Source organism: Macaca nemestrina, chromosome 8, assembly GCF_043159975.1.
Source record: "Macaca nemestrina isolate mMacNem1 chromosome 8, mMacNem.hap1, whole genome shotgun sequence".
Lineage (NCBI taxonomy): Eukaryota > Metazoa > Chordata > Mammalia > Primates > Cercopithecidae > Macaca > Macaca nemestrina.
The window spans coordinates 118,183,809-118,196,907 of NC_092132.1; positions in this window are offsets into that span (position 1 = coordinate 118,183,809).

Sequence of the window (13,099 nt, forward strand, 5' to 3'; positions counted from 1 at the left end):
TGTCTTCTTAATCCATGTATTATAGCTAGCTAGAATAGACAGGTAGCCAAAATGACAGCTTTCTAGTAGGGCTGATGCCCAGGTAATCTGCTGCTTTAACATATGAGCTGAGTATATTTATTATGACCTGTTTTCCTCTCAATGTCTTCCTCAACAGCATCCTGTAAAGTCTTGGATGAAGATCTTCACAGGTATAGTATAATCCCCTATTTGTGAAGGGTAGAATGTGCTACCTAAAATAGAGATACAAATATTTCTGTTGGTATTGTATAGAATAGAGTGAAGAGACAATGGAAAATAAGAGAGAGAACGAGAGACCATGGGCACTTTACGTAAGGACAGTACTGGAGACAGTGAGCTTGTGACAGTCCCTGTGCTACTTAGGACAATGCCAGGGTATTGGGCGTTGTAAAAGAAGAATGGTACTTGCAGTAGGAAGCGATGTCTACTACTCCCCTTCTCATGGAGAAAAATATGGGAAGAATCTTCTCACTCCTCCTTCCCCAGAGAGGCAGAGTCACTTACGTTACTCCCATATTTAGAAGATACAACACAGCCTCGCATTGTCACAGTGCATCCAGTATGCTTGTTGTCATCCTATGATGTCTGGATGGTGATGGCATCTTCAGTGCGTCACCTCACGAGTGGCACATGCAGAGTAAGCTTCATTTAGAGAGAATGTGATAAAAGTTACTTTGATTGACCTCTTTGGCCATTTCTGGGTGCCGGACTCTTGATTCAATAGGTAGAGAACACCACCAAGTAAGGATTTTTCTAGAATTTGAAACTATGAAGACAATAAAATGACTACTGAAAATAACCAGACCTGTATTTTGAAATGAGGTCTCTTATAAATTGATTTCTAAATATATAATTACTCACAAAGAGTAGTTATGGTTTTAGCATCATATTCTATTTCCTCTTCACTGAAACTCTGGTTATAATGGTATAGGGCAGCCACAGGAGCAGTGTGGATCCAGAGTGGCCCTTCTTCTGTGTGAGGCACCTTGCTCTTCTTCCACAAAATCTAGTCTGCTCAGAAGTGTTTGCTTTTTATTTCAGAAACTTAATTAAGTAATTATACAAAGTTATTCATATTTTCTAATTACTCCTAGGCATGGCTTTCAACCTTCAGGAGAACTTACTACAGCTCAGGTGAGAGATAGTGCTCTAACTGTAGGATCAGAATTCTTATTTCTGGCCTGTATGTTCTTTCTATTACCTTTACTTTCTTTTATGTACTGTGATGATTTTGGGAAGTGGTTTTAAACTTTCTTTCAGAGATCTATATTTCTATACCTACTGGCAATAGGAACTGAAAATTGATCTTTTCTCCTATTTAAAGTCCATAAAATTTTCTGTATTCCATCACAAAGATAGTGACTCAGAACATTACTTTTTAATCACCTCATGCCTACTTCAGTGGTTTCCAAATGCCTTTGTGTAAATGGACTGCATCAGAATTGCCTGGGAAGTATATTAAAATTACAGATTCCCAGGCCCCAACCCAGTCATTCAGAAGAATTTCTAGAACTGACTCCCCTTAATATGTGTTTTAAACAAGAACAAAGGCAATTTTTATTCCAGCCCCCAGTTTGGAAATTTATAAAAACACTATAACTAACATGCACCTACAGCCAGCAGTCACTATTTTCTGACTCAATGAATCAATGAATGGGTAACATTCACAAACATGAAAAAGACAAAAAGGATACTTGTGAGCCTTCTAAAACCCTGACCCCAGACAGCTGAAAGACTACCACCTGTTTGAAAAACTAATGCAGCCTAGACTTCTGTACACAAGGAGAATGTGGTAAGTAATTACAAGCCAATGTTTCTGCTGCAATAACCAGAAGAAGTCAGACATATTATTAAAAAAAGAAAAAAAAACAAAATATATTTTAGGCATCAAAGAACTATGAAAGCAAGAAGAATCAGATGATCTACTGCTCAAGAGGAGAATATTTCCTAGGTGACCTGATTATATCCAACCTTTTTGTTCATCTAGGAGCATTTGCCAATTCTGTGAATAAGCTAAGGATAGTGTTCACTGAGAAACTTTTGGGGAGAATGAGACATCAGTAAGCTTTTGTAGAGATTCTGTGGTGGTGGACTAACAGTTTAGAAATTTCAGGGAGTGCAAATGCATTGCCAGTTTTCCCTATGAGAAACTTGCTAAATTCCAGTGCTGAATAGATGGCTAGGACAGTAGGCTGAAAGTTTCTACAAGGCAGAGTAAAATTTCCTGCAGGTTCATGGTGCTTAGGAACAAAGAAATTTGCAAGGGGGAGGCCTATTTCAAACATATTGCCAATCTTTCCCTACAAATATTTGTCAAACTTTGAAGCTATATGGAAGTGGAGGTTGGGAAGCTGGGTTGGAAACTATGGAGAAAAAAACTTGATCTCTGAAGTCTTCCAGAGCTAAAATATGAATTGCCGAAGACTCTTAAAGAAAGCTTAGAATGGCCATACATTAAGTAAAGAGGTAAACCAGGGGTAGCTTGATCTGATTAAAACTACAAACCAGTCCTGACTCAGATGTATTTCTGACTGGACTAAGATGTTTAGCTTCTCACACTGTCTTCCTAAGAGAAATGGGAGAATGAAATAAAAGACCATTTGGAGTGTCCATAGTTTCATTACACACAATGGCTAGCATATATTTATAAATTACTATACAGAGCCTGGGCAACATGGCAAAACTCCATCTCTACAAAAAATACAAAAATTAGTCAAGGTAGTGATGCACACCTATAGTCCCAGCTACTCGGGGGGCTGAGGTGGGAGGATAGCTTGAGCCTAGGAGGTTGAGGCTGCAGCAAGCTGTGATTGTGCCACTGCACTCCAGCCTGGGTGACAGAATGAGACCCTGTCTCAAAAAAATTACTAAGCAGGTAAAGAGACAAGAAAATATGACAAATAATGAGAAAGGGTAAACTCACAGATGATCTAGATATTGAAATGAGAAGTCAGATATCTTAAAGGAGCAATAACTGATATGTTGAAAAAATAGAGGACAATATGGACAAAATGAATGAAGACTGGATAATTTCAACAGAGAATGGTATCTGTAAAGCAGAGTCAAAAGAATAGCCTGAAACTAAAAATACAATATTTGTGATTCAATACCTGGGTTTAGAAGTAGAACATAGGATTAATGAACTAATCAGTAGCTAGTGAACAGGTCAATAGAAAACACATAGATGGAAACAAAGATTTTAAAAGACTAGAAAAAAAGACAAAAATGAGTGCAAGATACTTGAGAGATATATTGAAAGAGGCTAATATATATAGTCTTATAATTCTAGAAAGGAAATAGAGAGAATGAGACAGAGCCATCTTCAAAGACCACAGCGTTGACAGTTTTCTCAAAATGGATGAAAGATATCAACCTCAAAATTCAAGAGGGTCAATGAACCCCAAGCAGAATACACACACACACACCCCTATCTATGTAAATTAAGGTAAATTTCCTGAAAATCACTGGCAAAGAGAAAATTGGGAAAGCAATGAGAGGACAGATAAAATCACACACTGCATTCAAAAGAACAATGAGTGACAGCTGATTTCTCAAAGGAAGTCATATAAACCAGAAGGCAATAAACTTTTATCAGACATTTTTAAAATCTGATCAAATATAGTCCAGCTAGAATGTTATAACCAGTAAAAATAGTCTTTGAAAATGAGGGTAAAATTAAGAAGTTTTCAGACAAAGACTAAAATATTTGTGGCCAGAAAACCTGCCCAACAGAAAAAGAACAAAGAGAATTCTTCAAGCAGAAGATCCCATCAGATTCCAGAGAAAAAAAATTAAAATGTAAGAAGAAATGAAGAGTATTTGGAATTGTAAATATAAGTGAATATTGTTTTTATAAAACAACAATTGTAATGTTTTGAGGAGTTAAAATTATATGTAGAACTAAAATAAATACATAGGAGCTGTTAAATGGAATTTAAAGATTCTAAGGGTTTAATGGTATTAGTAATATGAGAAAAGTAATCACTTCTATTGGGCTGTAATAAGTAAAAGATACATGTTGTAAGCTCTAGAAAACTAGTAAGAGAACATATAACTAACAAATTTATAAAAAATGTATAATAATAAAAATATTTGATAATAAAAGAGAAAGCAGGAAACAATTTTTTAAAATAAAAGAAACATAAAAACAAATGGGCCCATAGAAAATCACCAGTAAAAAGATAGATATAAACCTAGTTTTATCAGTAGCTACATTAAATCTTAAAAACTCCAAATAGAAGACTAAATGAAATTGTCAGAGAAAAAGAAACCATAACTGTGTGGTGTTTAAAAGTAAACAGTTTAATATAAGGCAGACAAATCTTTGAAAAAATATGTATCATAGTATTATGTAAGCACTAACCAAAAGAAAATTTCCAATGTCAGAAAAAAATAATTTTAAGTAAATAAATATTATTAACAAGAAAGAACCACAGAATATTCTGACAGTTACTCAAAAGATTAAACATAGAGTGGCAATATGACCCAGGAATTCTTAAGTATGGAGTCGTGAGAAGTGAAAATGCATGTTCACTCAAAAACTTGTACAAGAAGGTTAAAAGTTGCATTATTCATGATAGCCAAAAAGTGAAAACAAGCCAAATGTCCACAATAGGCAAACAATATGCAATATGTTGTATCCATATTAAATAGAATGCTATTTAGCAATAAAAAGGAATCAAGTACATACTAAAACATGGGTAGACTCTGAAAACATTTTGCAAAATGAAAAAAAACAAGTTACAAAAGACAGTATATTATATGATCCTATTTATATAAAATCTTCAGTATATGCAAATCTATAAAGACAAAAAGTATGTTAATGGTTGCCTCAGTCTATGAAGGTTAAGGTGAAGTAATGGGGAGTGATAGCTATTAGATACAAGATGTCTTTGGGGATTGCTGAAAATATTCTAAGCATTTGTGGTGATAGTTACACAACTCTGTCAATATTCAAAGACATTGAATTGCATACTTTAAATGGATGAATTGTGTGGTATATGAATTAAATTTCTATAAGGTTCTTAAAATAAATGAATAGGTACAGTTTCTAAAGTAAAAAATGTCAAACACAGAGCATCATAATCCTAATTTGTGTAAATCTTATGGTCCAGCTACAAACTTCAGAAAACAGAAATTAACAAAACTATTATAGGAAGAGAAATATACAAATCCTTAACTATTGTGAGAACTTTAGCACATGTCTTTCACTAACTGATAGGAAAAGCAGATAAAGAAAATGAAAGTCCATACAGAATGTCTGAATAGCATAATAAGCAAACAAACTAAACTGTCATATTTAGAACTCTGCACCCATAGACAACAGAAACATATGGAAACACATCCCATGCTCATGGATGGGTAGAATCAATGTTGTGAAAATGACCATATGGCCAAAACCAATCTACAAATTCAATGCAGTCCCCATCAAAATACCAGCATCATTCCTCACAGAGTTAGAAAAAACAATTCAAAAATTCATATGGAACCAAAACAGAGACCACATAGTGAAAGCAAGACTAAGCAAAAAGAACAAATCTGGAGGCATCACACTACCTGATTTCAAACTATACTGTAAGGTCATAGTCACTAAAACAGTGTGGATCTGGTATAAAAATAGGCACATAGACCAATGGAACAGAATAGAGAACCCAGAAATAAACCCAATAATGATATTATTTTCGAGTATACTTAAAACACTTACTATTAGAATTGGGCTGTAAAACAAAAACAAAAAAAGCCCCTCAACATAATTCAAAAAATTGTTATCCTTCACAGTGCATTCTTTGGCCAAAAAATGTAACTCCTAAAACTCCACTTTGTGAAAATTAATGAACCCACATTATTTTTGAAGAATTTCAATGGCAAAATAAGAAATCAAAATATAAATTAGAAAATATTTTGAAATGAATGACAATGAAGATACAAAATATACAAACTTGCAAGTTGTAGCAAAAGCAATGATGAGAGAAAAATGTATAGCTTTAAAATGTATATATTGAAAAATAATCCTTTCAGCTGGAGCTGAAGGAAAGATGAAAAAAAAGTAAGATAAAAAGAAATGTTTAAAGAAAAAGATGAGAAAATAAAGTGAAATAGGCTCAAAATTGAATGTTTTGAAGTTTCTGTTTAAGAATCTAGACCAAAAGGAAGATCAAATCAAACTAAAGAAAACTATGAAGAAAAGCATGACAAATATACTGGGAGAAATCAATGGCATAGAAAACAAGTGTAAAATATAGAAAACCAAAAAAGACAAAATTAAATTATTTAAAATAAATGTTACAATTGATAAACCTCTAAAATTACCTAATTAAGAAAAATGGGAGAAAACACAATTATCAGTACTAGGAATTAAAGTGGATGTCACTTTAATAACAGATAGAAAATCAATAAATAGCTGACTTAAGCAACACTGCAGATCAAATGGGCTTAACAAACATATTCAGAATTTTCTGCCCAAGAGCAGAATATATATATATATTTTTCAAGTGTTCACAGGGCATTTTCTAGGACTGATAATCGGTTAGGTCACAAAACAAATCAATACATTTAAGAAGACTAAAATCATAGCATGTATCTTTTCTGAACACAATCAAATGCAATTAGAAATCAATAACAATAAGAAAATGAGATGCTGAGAGCAGCTTGGTCAGGGAGACCCTAACCCAGCAGCACCAGAGGAATTAAAGACACACACACAGAAATATAGAGGTGTGAAGTGGGAAATCAGGGGTCTCACAGCCTTCGGAGCTGGGAGCCCCGAACAGAGATTTACTCACATATTTATTAACAGCAAAATGTTCTGCAATGCAATATTCCTAAACAAGTACACTCATTTTTTTCTAACTGAGTCCAATCCTGTTTACAAATAAGTTTTTGAGAGCAGTATGCCTCAATAATAGGAGAAGATTTATTATGGTAAATACTGAGGTCAGAAAGCATGTGTAACTGTGTCAGAGTGATTACATCTAGGCATTACTGCCAGCCAAGATTGATAAATATGCTCAATAAGTATAATTGTTCTCTGTGTCAGCCCTTATTGAAGGAATACTCATGGCAGTGGTGGATATCTGCTATCATAGCTACCATTAAATTACTCGTTGTGACTGGTTGTCCTCAGATTTTCTTCTGCCATCTGTGACAGCTTCTTGATCTGTCCTCAGGTGGGTGGCTGTGTTCAATGGGTGTTGCTCATGACAGTTGGGGTCCTCCTCAGTGTCAGTCTCAACATGGCTGCACCCAGGGGGTCCTTGGGATCCTCCCAGAGTCTCTTCCTCAGCTTCTGGCTCATGATAAGTTTTCAGGTGTCTTGATGGTATCAAAATTGGCTGTTGATTTTTGCCTGGAGAAATGCAAGCACAATCTCTACCCCAAGTTATTATTTTACTTATTTCCCAAACTTTTGTAATTGGATCTCTCCACCAAATCAGTTCTGCTTCTGTCTTTGCAGCTGGTTTCTGTAGATGCTGTTCAGTTGCTGATAACATCTGGCCTTTGGGCAGGCTCAAAAAATTTAAAGTTAATAATGCTATATTCAGTTGCATCTGTGGGGTTCCCTATTCTCTTTCTCCCCCTTTCTGCTTCTGGAACTGCTGTTTTAGGGAGAGATTCATCCTTTCCACTATGGCTTGTCCTTGAGAATCGTATGGGATACCAGTAATGTGTTTAATATTCCACATAGAGAAAAATGTAGCTAGAGCTTGGCTAGTATAGCCTGGGGCATTATCTGTTTTAATAGAAGCTGGAATGCCCATCACCACAAAACACTGCAAGAGGTGATGTTTAACACAGGCAGAAGACTATCCTGATTGGCATGTAGCCCAGACAAAGTGAGGAAAGCTGTCCACACATGCATGTACATAAGCTAGTCTCCCAAATGAGGGAAGATGTGTGACATCCATTTGCTAAAGAGAGTTACGTTCCAATCCTCGAGGATTAACTCCTCCTGTAAAAGATGAGGAACGTACCATTTGGCAAGTTGGGCATCGCTGGATAATAGCTTTAGCTTCTTTCCAGGTAATGCTGTATCTGCATTTGAGACCAGAGGCATTAACATGGGTTAAATTGTGAAAGTGTCCAGCATTAGATATTGCAGTAGCAACTAGGTGATCAGCCATTTGATTCCCTTCAGTCAAAGGTACTAGAAGAGGTGTATGAGCCCTAATGTGAGTGATGTAAAAAGGGTGCATTCTACTTCTAACTGCTATTTGCAATTTGGTAAATAAAGTCATCAGTTGTTCATCTGCAGGAAATCGTAACTGAGAATTTTCAATTAACTGTGCAGAATGAACCACGTATGAAGAATCAGAAATCACATTAATAGGCATATCAAAAGTAGTCAATACCTCAATTACAGCTACAAGCTCTGCTTTTTGAGTTGAAGTATAGGGCGTCTGGAAAACTTTACTTTTCGAACCAGAATAAGAAACTTTACCATTACTAGACCCATCTGTAAAAACATTCTCAGCACTTTCAATTGGTTTAAATTTAGTTATTTTAGGGAGAATCCAATTAGTTAATTTCAAAAACTGAAACAGCTTCATTTTAGGAAAATGATTATTGAGAATACCCAGAAAGTCAGCTAAATGGGTTTGCCAAGTAAGACTATTTATAAAAGCTTGCCTTATTTGCGCCTTCATGAGAGAGACAGTACGTTTTCCAGGATTGTATCCATGTAATTTAACAATCCGAGTTCTCCCAATTCCTATTATAGTAGCGATTTGATCTAAATAAAGAATTAGAGTCCGTGAATTAGTATGTGGAAGAAAAAGCCACTCTACTAAGTCCTGTTCTTGGACAATAACACCAGTATGTGAATGCTGAGTTGAAAAAATTAGTTAATTTAGAGTCTTCTCTGGAACTATTCTATTTATTTGAGCTTTATGGACTTGCTTCTCAATCATTTGTAACTCTGCCTCAGCCTCCTGCATTAATTGCCAAGGGCTAGTGAGACTAGGATTTCCTCTATGGATAGAAAACAGATTACTCATGGCATAGTAGGAATGCCTAGAGCAGGTCATATCCAATTAATGTCCTGTAGTAGTTTTTGAAAGTCATTTAATGTTTTCAATTGATCCCTACATGTGGTTACTTTCTGTGGCACAATGGTAGTGTCACTTACTGAGGTCCCCAAGTAGGAGTAGGGAGTAGTAGTCTGAATTTTGTCAGGAGCTATAATTAAACCAGCACGAGAAATTGAATTTTGCAAGTGATCATAACATTGGAGTAATATTTCTCGAGTGGGGACAACACAAAGTGTATCATCCATATAGCGAATAATATAACACTGTGAAAGTTTTTTATGAGTAGGTTCAATTGCTTGCCCCACATACATCTGGCAAATAGTTGGACTGTTTAACATGCCCTATGGCAACACTTTCCAAGGATAATGCTTAGCAGGCTGCAGGTTGTTTGCTGCAGGAATTGTAAATGTAAACTGTTCAGTCTTGCTCAGCTAAGGGGATAGTAAAGAGTCTTTAAAATCTATGACTATTAAAGGCCAATTTTTTGGAATTATAGCAGGAGAAGGCAATCTTGGCTGTGATGCTCCCACAGGTTTTATAACTCAATTGATGGCTCTTAAGTCAGTTAACATTCTCCATCTACCTGATTTTTTTCTTAATTATGAAAACTGGAGAATTCCAAGGGGAAAATGTTGGAGCTATGTGCTCATTTTCTAATTGTTCAGTAACTAATGTACCTAAAGCCTCCTGTTTCTCTTTACTTAGTGGCCATTGTTCTATCCAAAATGGATTGTCTGTTAACCATTTTAAATGTGTAGGTTCTGGAGGCTTAACAATGGCCGCCATCAAAAATTATTTCCTAATCTTCGGCGGGAACTTTGTTTTTCCACATGAAGCAGTCCTTTCAAACCTTGCAAATTATTTTCTAATCCCGTACCAGGGACAGACTCCATTTCATGCATCATATGTTGATTTTGAGGGCTATATAATTGTTCTGGAATTAGAACTTGTGCTCCCCATTGTTGTAACAAATCTCTCCCCCATAAATTTATAGGTACAGAAGTTATAATTGGTTGAATAGTCTCAGGTTGTCCATCAGGCCCTTCACAACACAAAATGTAACTACTTTGATATACTTCAGGGGCTTTACCAACTCCAACTATGTTAAATTGAGTGGGTTAAATTGGCCACATGGATGGCCAGTGCTGTAGAGAAATGATTGAAATGTCTGCTCCTGTATCTACCAAACCTTTAAATTTCTTTCCCTGAATAGTTATTTCACAGTTAGGACGTTTATCAGTATTTTGATTTACCCAACAAGCTGCTTTGCCTTGTTTATTTGTACTTCCAAATCCTCCTCCTGTTTGTTTCATTTCACTTTTTCCCACTCCCACATACGGCACAATCAGGAGCTGTGCTATGCGCCCTCCTGGCTCTGCTTTCCAGGGGACTGAAGTAGACATAACAATTTGAATTTCCCCATTGTAGTCTGAATCAACGACTCCTGTATGTATTTGTACCCCTTTTAAACTTAAACTAGGCCTTCTTAAAATTAATCCCATTGTCCCTGCTGGCAAGAGTCCACAGACTCCTGTTGGGACTTTTTGCGGGGCTTCCACGGGCAGAAGGCTTACAGCTTTTGTGCAGCATAAATCTACTGGGGCACTACCGGCTGTGGCGGGGGACAGACATTGTATGGGGGTGAGGGAATGGCCTGAGCTGGAAATGCCCCAGTTTAGAATGGGGCCCGGGACAGACCCCTCATAGCATTTCCCGAAATCGGGTTCCTTTCTTTGTCAAACTTAGAATGACACTCACTAGCCCAATGTTTTCCTTTTTTACATTTTGGACATATTTCAGGCTCAACAGTTTTCTTTTCTCCCTATCTGGCGGCCTGACTCGCTGACTTTTTCTACACTCTTTTTCAGTATGACCATGCTTCCCACAGTTACAACAAGTTTCAGGAAATGGAGTATTTCCTTTATCCATTCTCAGTCTTGCCATTGCCTGTTCCAACAAAGTCGCTTTACGCAGGTTACCTCTGATACTATCACAGGCCTTGATATAATCAACTAAATGTGCTTTCCCTCTGATAGGTTGCAGAGCAGCCTGGCAATCAGGATTAGCATTGTTGAAAGCTAATAACTGCAACACTATATCCTGAGCAGCCAAATTTGCAATCATCTTTTTTAAGAGACTCCTGTAACCTAGCTATAAAATCAATGTATGGTTCTTTTGGTCCCTGTTTTATAGCACTAAAGGAAGTGTATTATTCCCCACCTGAAGGTATTTTTTCCCAAGCTCTAATGCACATTGCTCTAAGCTGTTCTATGGCATCATCCTGCATGACCAGTTGTGCATCTCAATCAGCCCAGCCACCAACCCCCAAAAGTTGGTCTGTAGTTATATTAATTTGAGGTTGGGCCTGGGCATTGTGAGCAGCCTGAATGGAAGCTTCATCTGCCCACCGAGTTTTAAATTGTAAGAACTGAGCAGGAGTTAGAAAAGCTCAAGTAAGAGCATCCCAGTCAGTAGGTATCCTTCGACTGGAAACAGCAGCATTCTTTAACAGTCCCATTACAAAAGGAGAACCTGGTCCATACTGATTTATAGCTTGTTTAATTCTTTGAGTAATTTAAAAGGAAAAGGCTCAAATGTAGCTATAATGTTTCCTTGTTGATCTGGGGGGTGTATTTAGAGAACTGCCAAGCCTCTAAATCATCCTCTGGTCTAGTTTGCTGAATTCCTGCCTTAATAGAACTAAGAGCTGTTGCTCGAGGCGCTGCTTGAACAGTCACTGGGGCAACCACTTTTTGCCCAGTGTCCTCCAGAAAAGAAAGATCTGAAAAGAACGATGTGGGGGGTCTTTTTCTTCAAAATAATAAGGAGGGGGTGCAGAAGGGTAGGAATGAACCTCTCTCTCCTTTGCCACTTTAGCTTTAGCTGGCAAATAAACCTGGTCTCTAACCTCTTCTGTTACTTTGTTATACTCTTGTTCCTCCTCATCATCAGTGTGAAAAAGTTCCAAGGTGAAACGAACCAGACCCCACACTTGTCCCTGATGCTTCCGAGCTCCCCTTCTTACCATGGGGATTGCTTAAAGAGTACTCAGGTGTCCTCCAGCTAACTTTTCATTCCAACCATCTCTCTGGCGACCCTTCAACCTGATTCGAGCCCCCACGAATAGGCACCACTTGCCGAGACCACCTCAGTCAGGGAGACCCTAAACCAAAGGCACTAGAGGAATTGAAGACACACACACAGAAGTATACAGGTGTGAAGTGAGAAATCAGGGGTCTCACAGCCTTCAGAGCTGAGAGCCCTGGACAGAAATTTACCCACATATTTATTAACAGCAAACCATTCATTAGCATTGTTTCTGTAGGTATTAAATTAACTAAAAGTATCCCTTATGGGAAACAAAGGCATGGGCCGAATTAAAGGAATAGGTTGTGTTAGTTAACTGCAGCAGGAACATGCCCTTAAGGCACAGATCATTCATGCTTTTTTTGTGGCTTAAGAATGCCTTTAAGCAGTTTCCTGCCCTGGGTAGGTCAGGTGTTCCTTGCCCTCATTCCGGTAAACCCACAACCTTCCAGCGTGGGCGTTAGGGCCATTATGAACATGTTACAGTGCTGCAGAGATTTTGTTTGTGGCCAGTTTTGAGGCCAGTTTATGGCCAGATTTTGGGGGGCCTGCTCCCAACAACAAGAAAATTCACAAATCGTAAAAACTAAACAATCCACTCTTGCATAACCATTGTGTCAAAGAGGAAGTCAATGGCAATTTTAAAAAATATCTTGAGAGAAATGAAAATGGAAACACAACACACCAAACTTTATAAGATGCAGCAAAAATAATACTGAGAGAAGTTTACATTGATAACTGTCTACATTAGAAAAGAAAATATATCTCCAATAAACAAGGAACTATAAAAAAGATTAAAGTATAATATTAACAGAAGGACGAAAATTAAAATTATATCAGAAATAAATGAAATAGAGAATATGAAAACAATATATGCTATGCATGGGGGCTCATGCCTGCAATCAGAACTTTAGGAGATAAAAGCAGGAGGATTGCTTGTGCCCAGGAGTTCAAGGCCAGCCTGG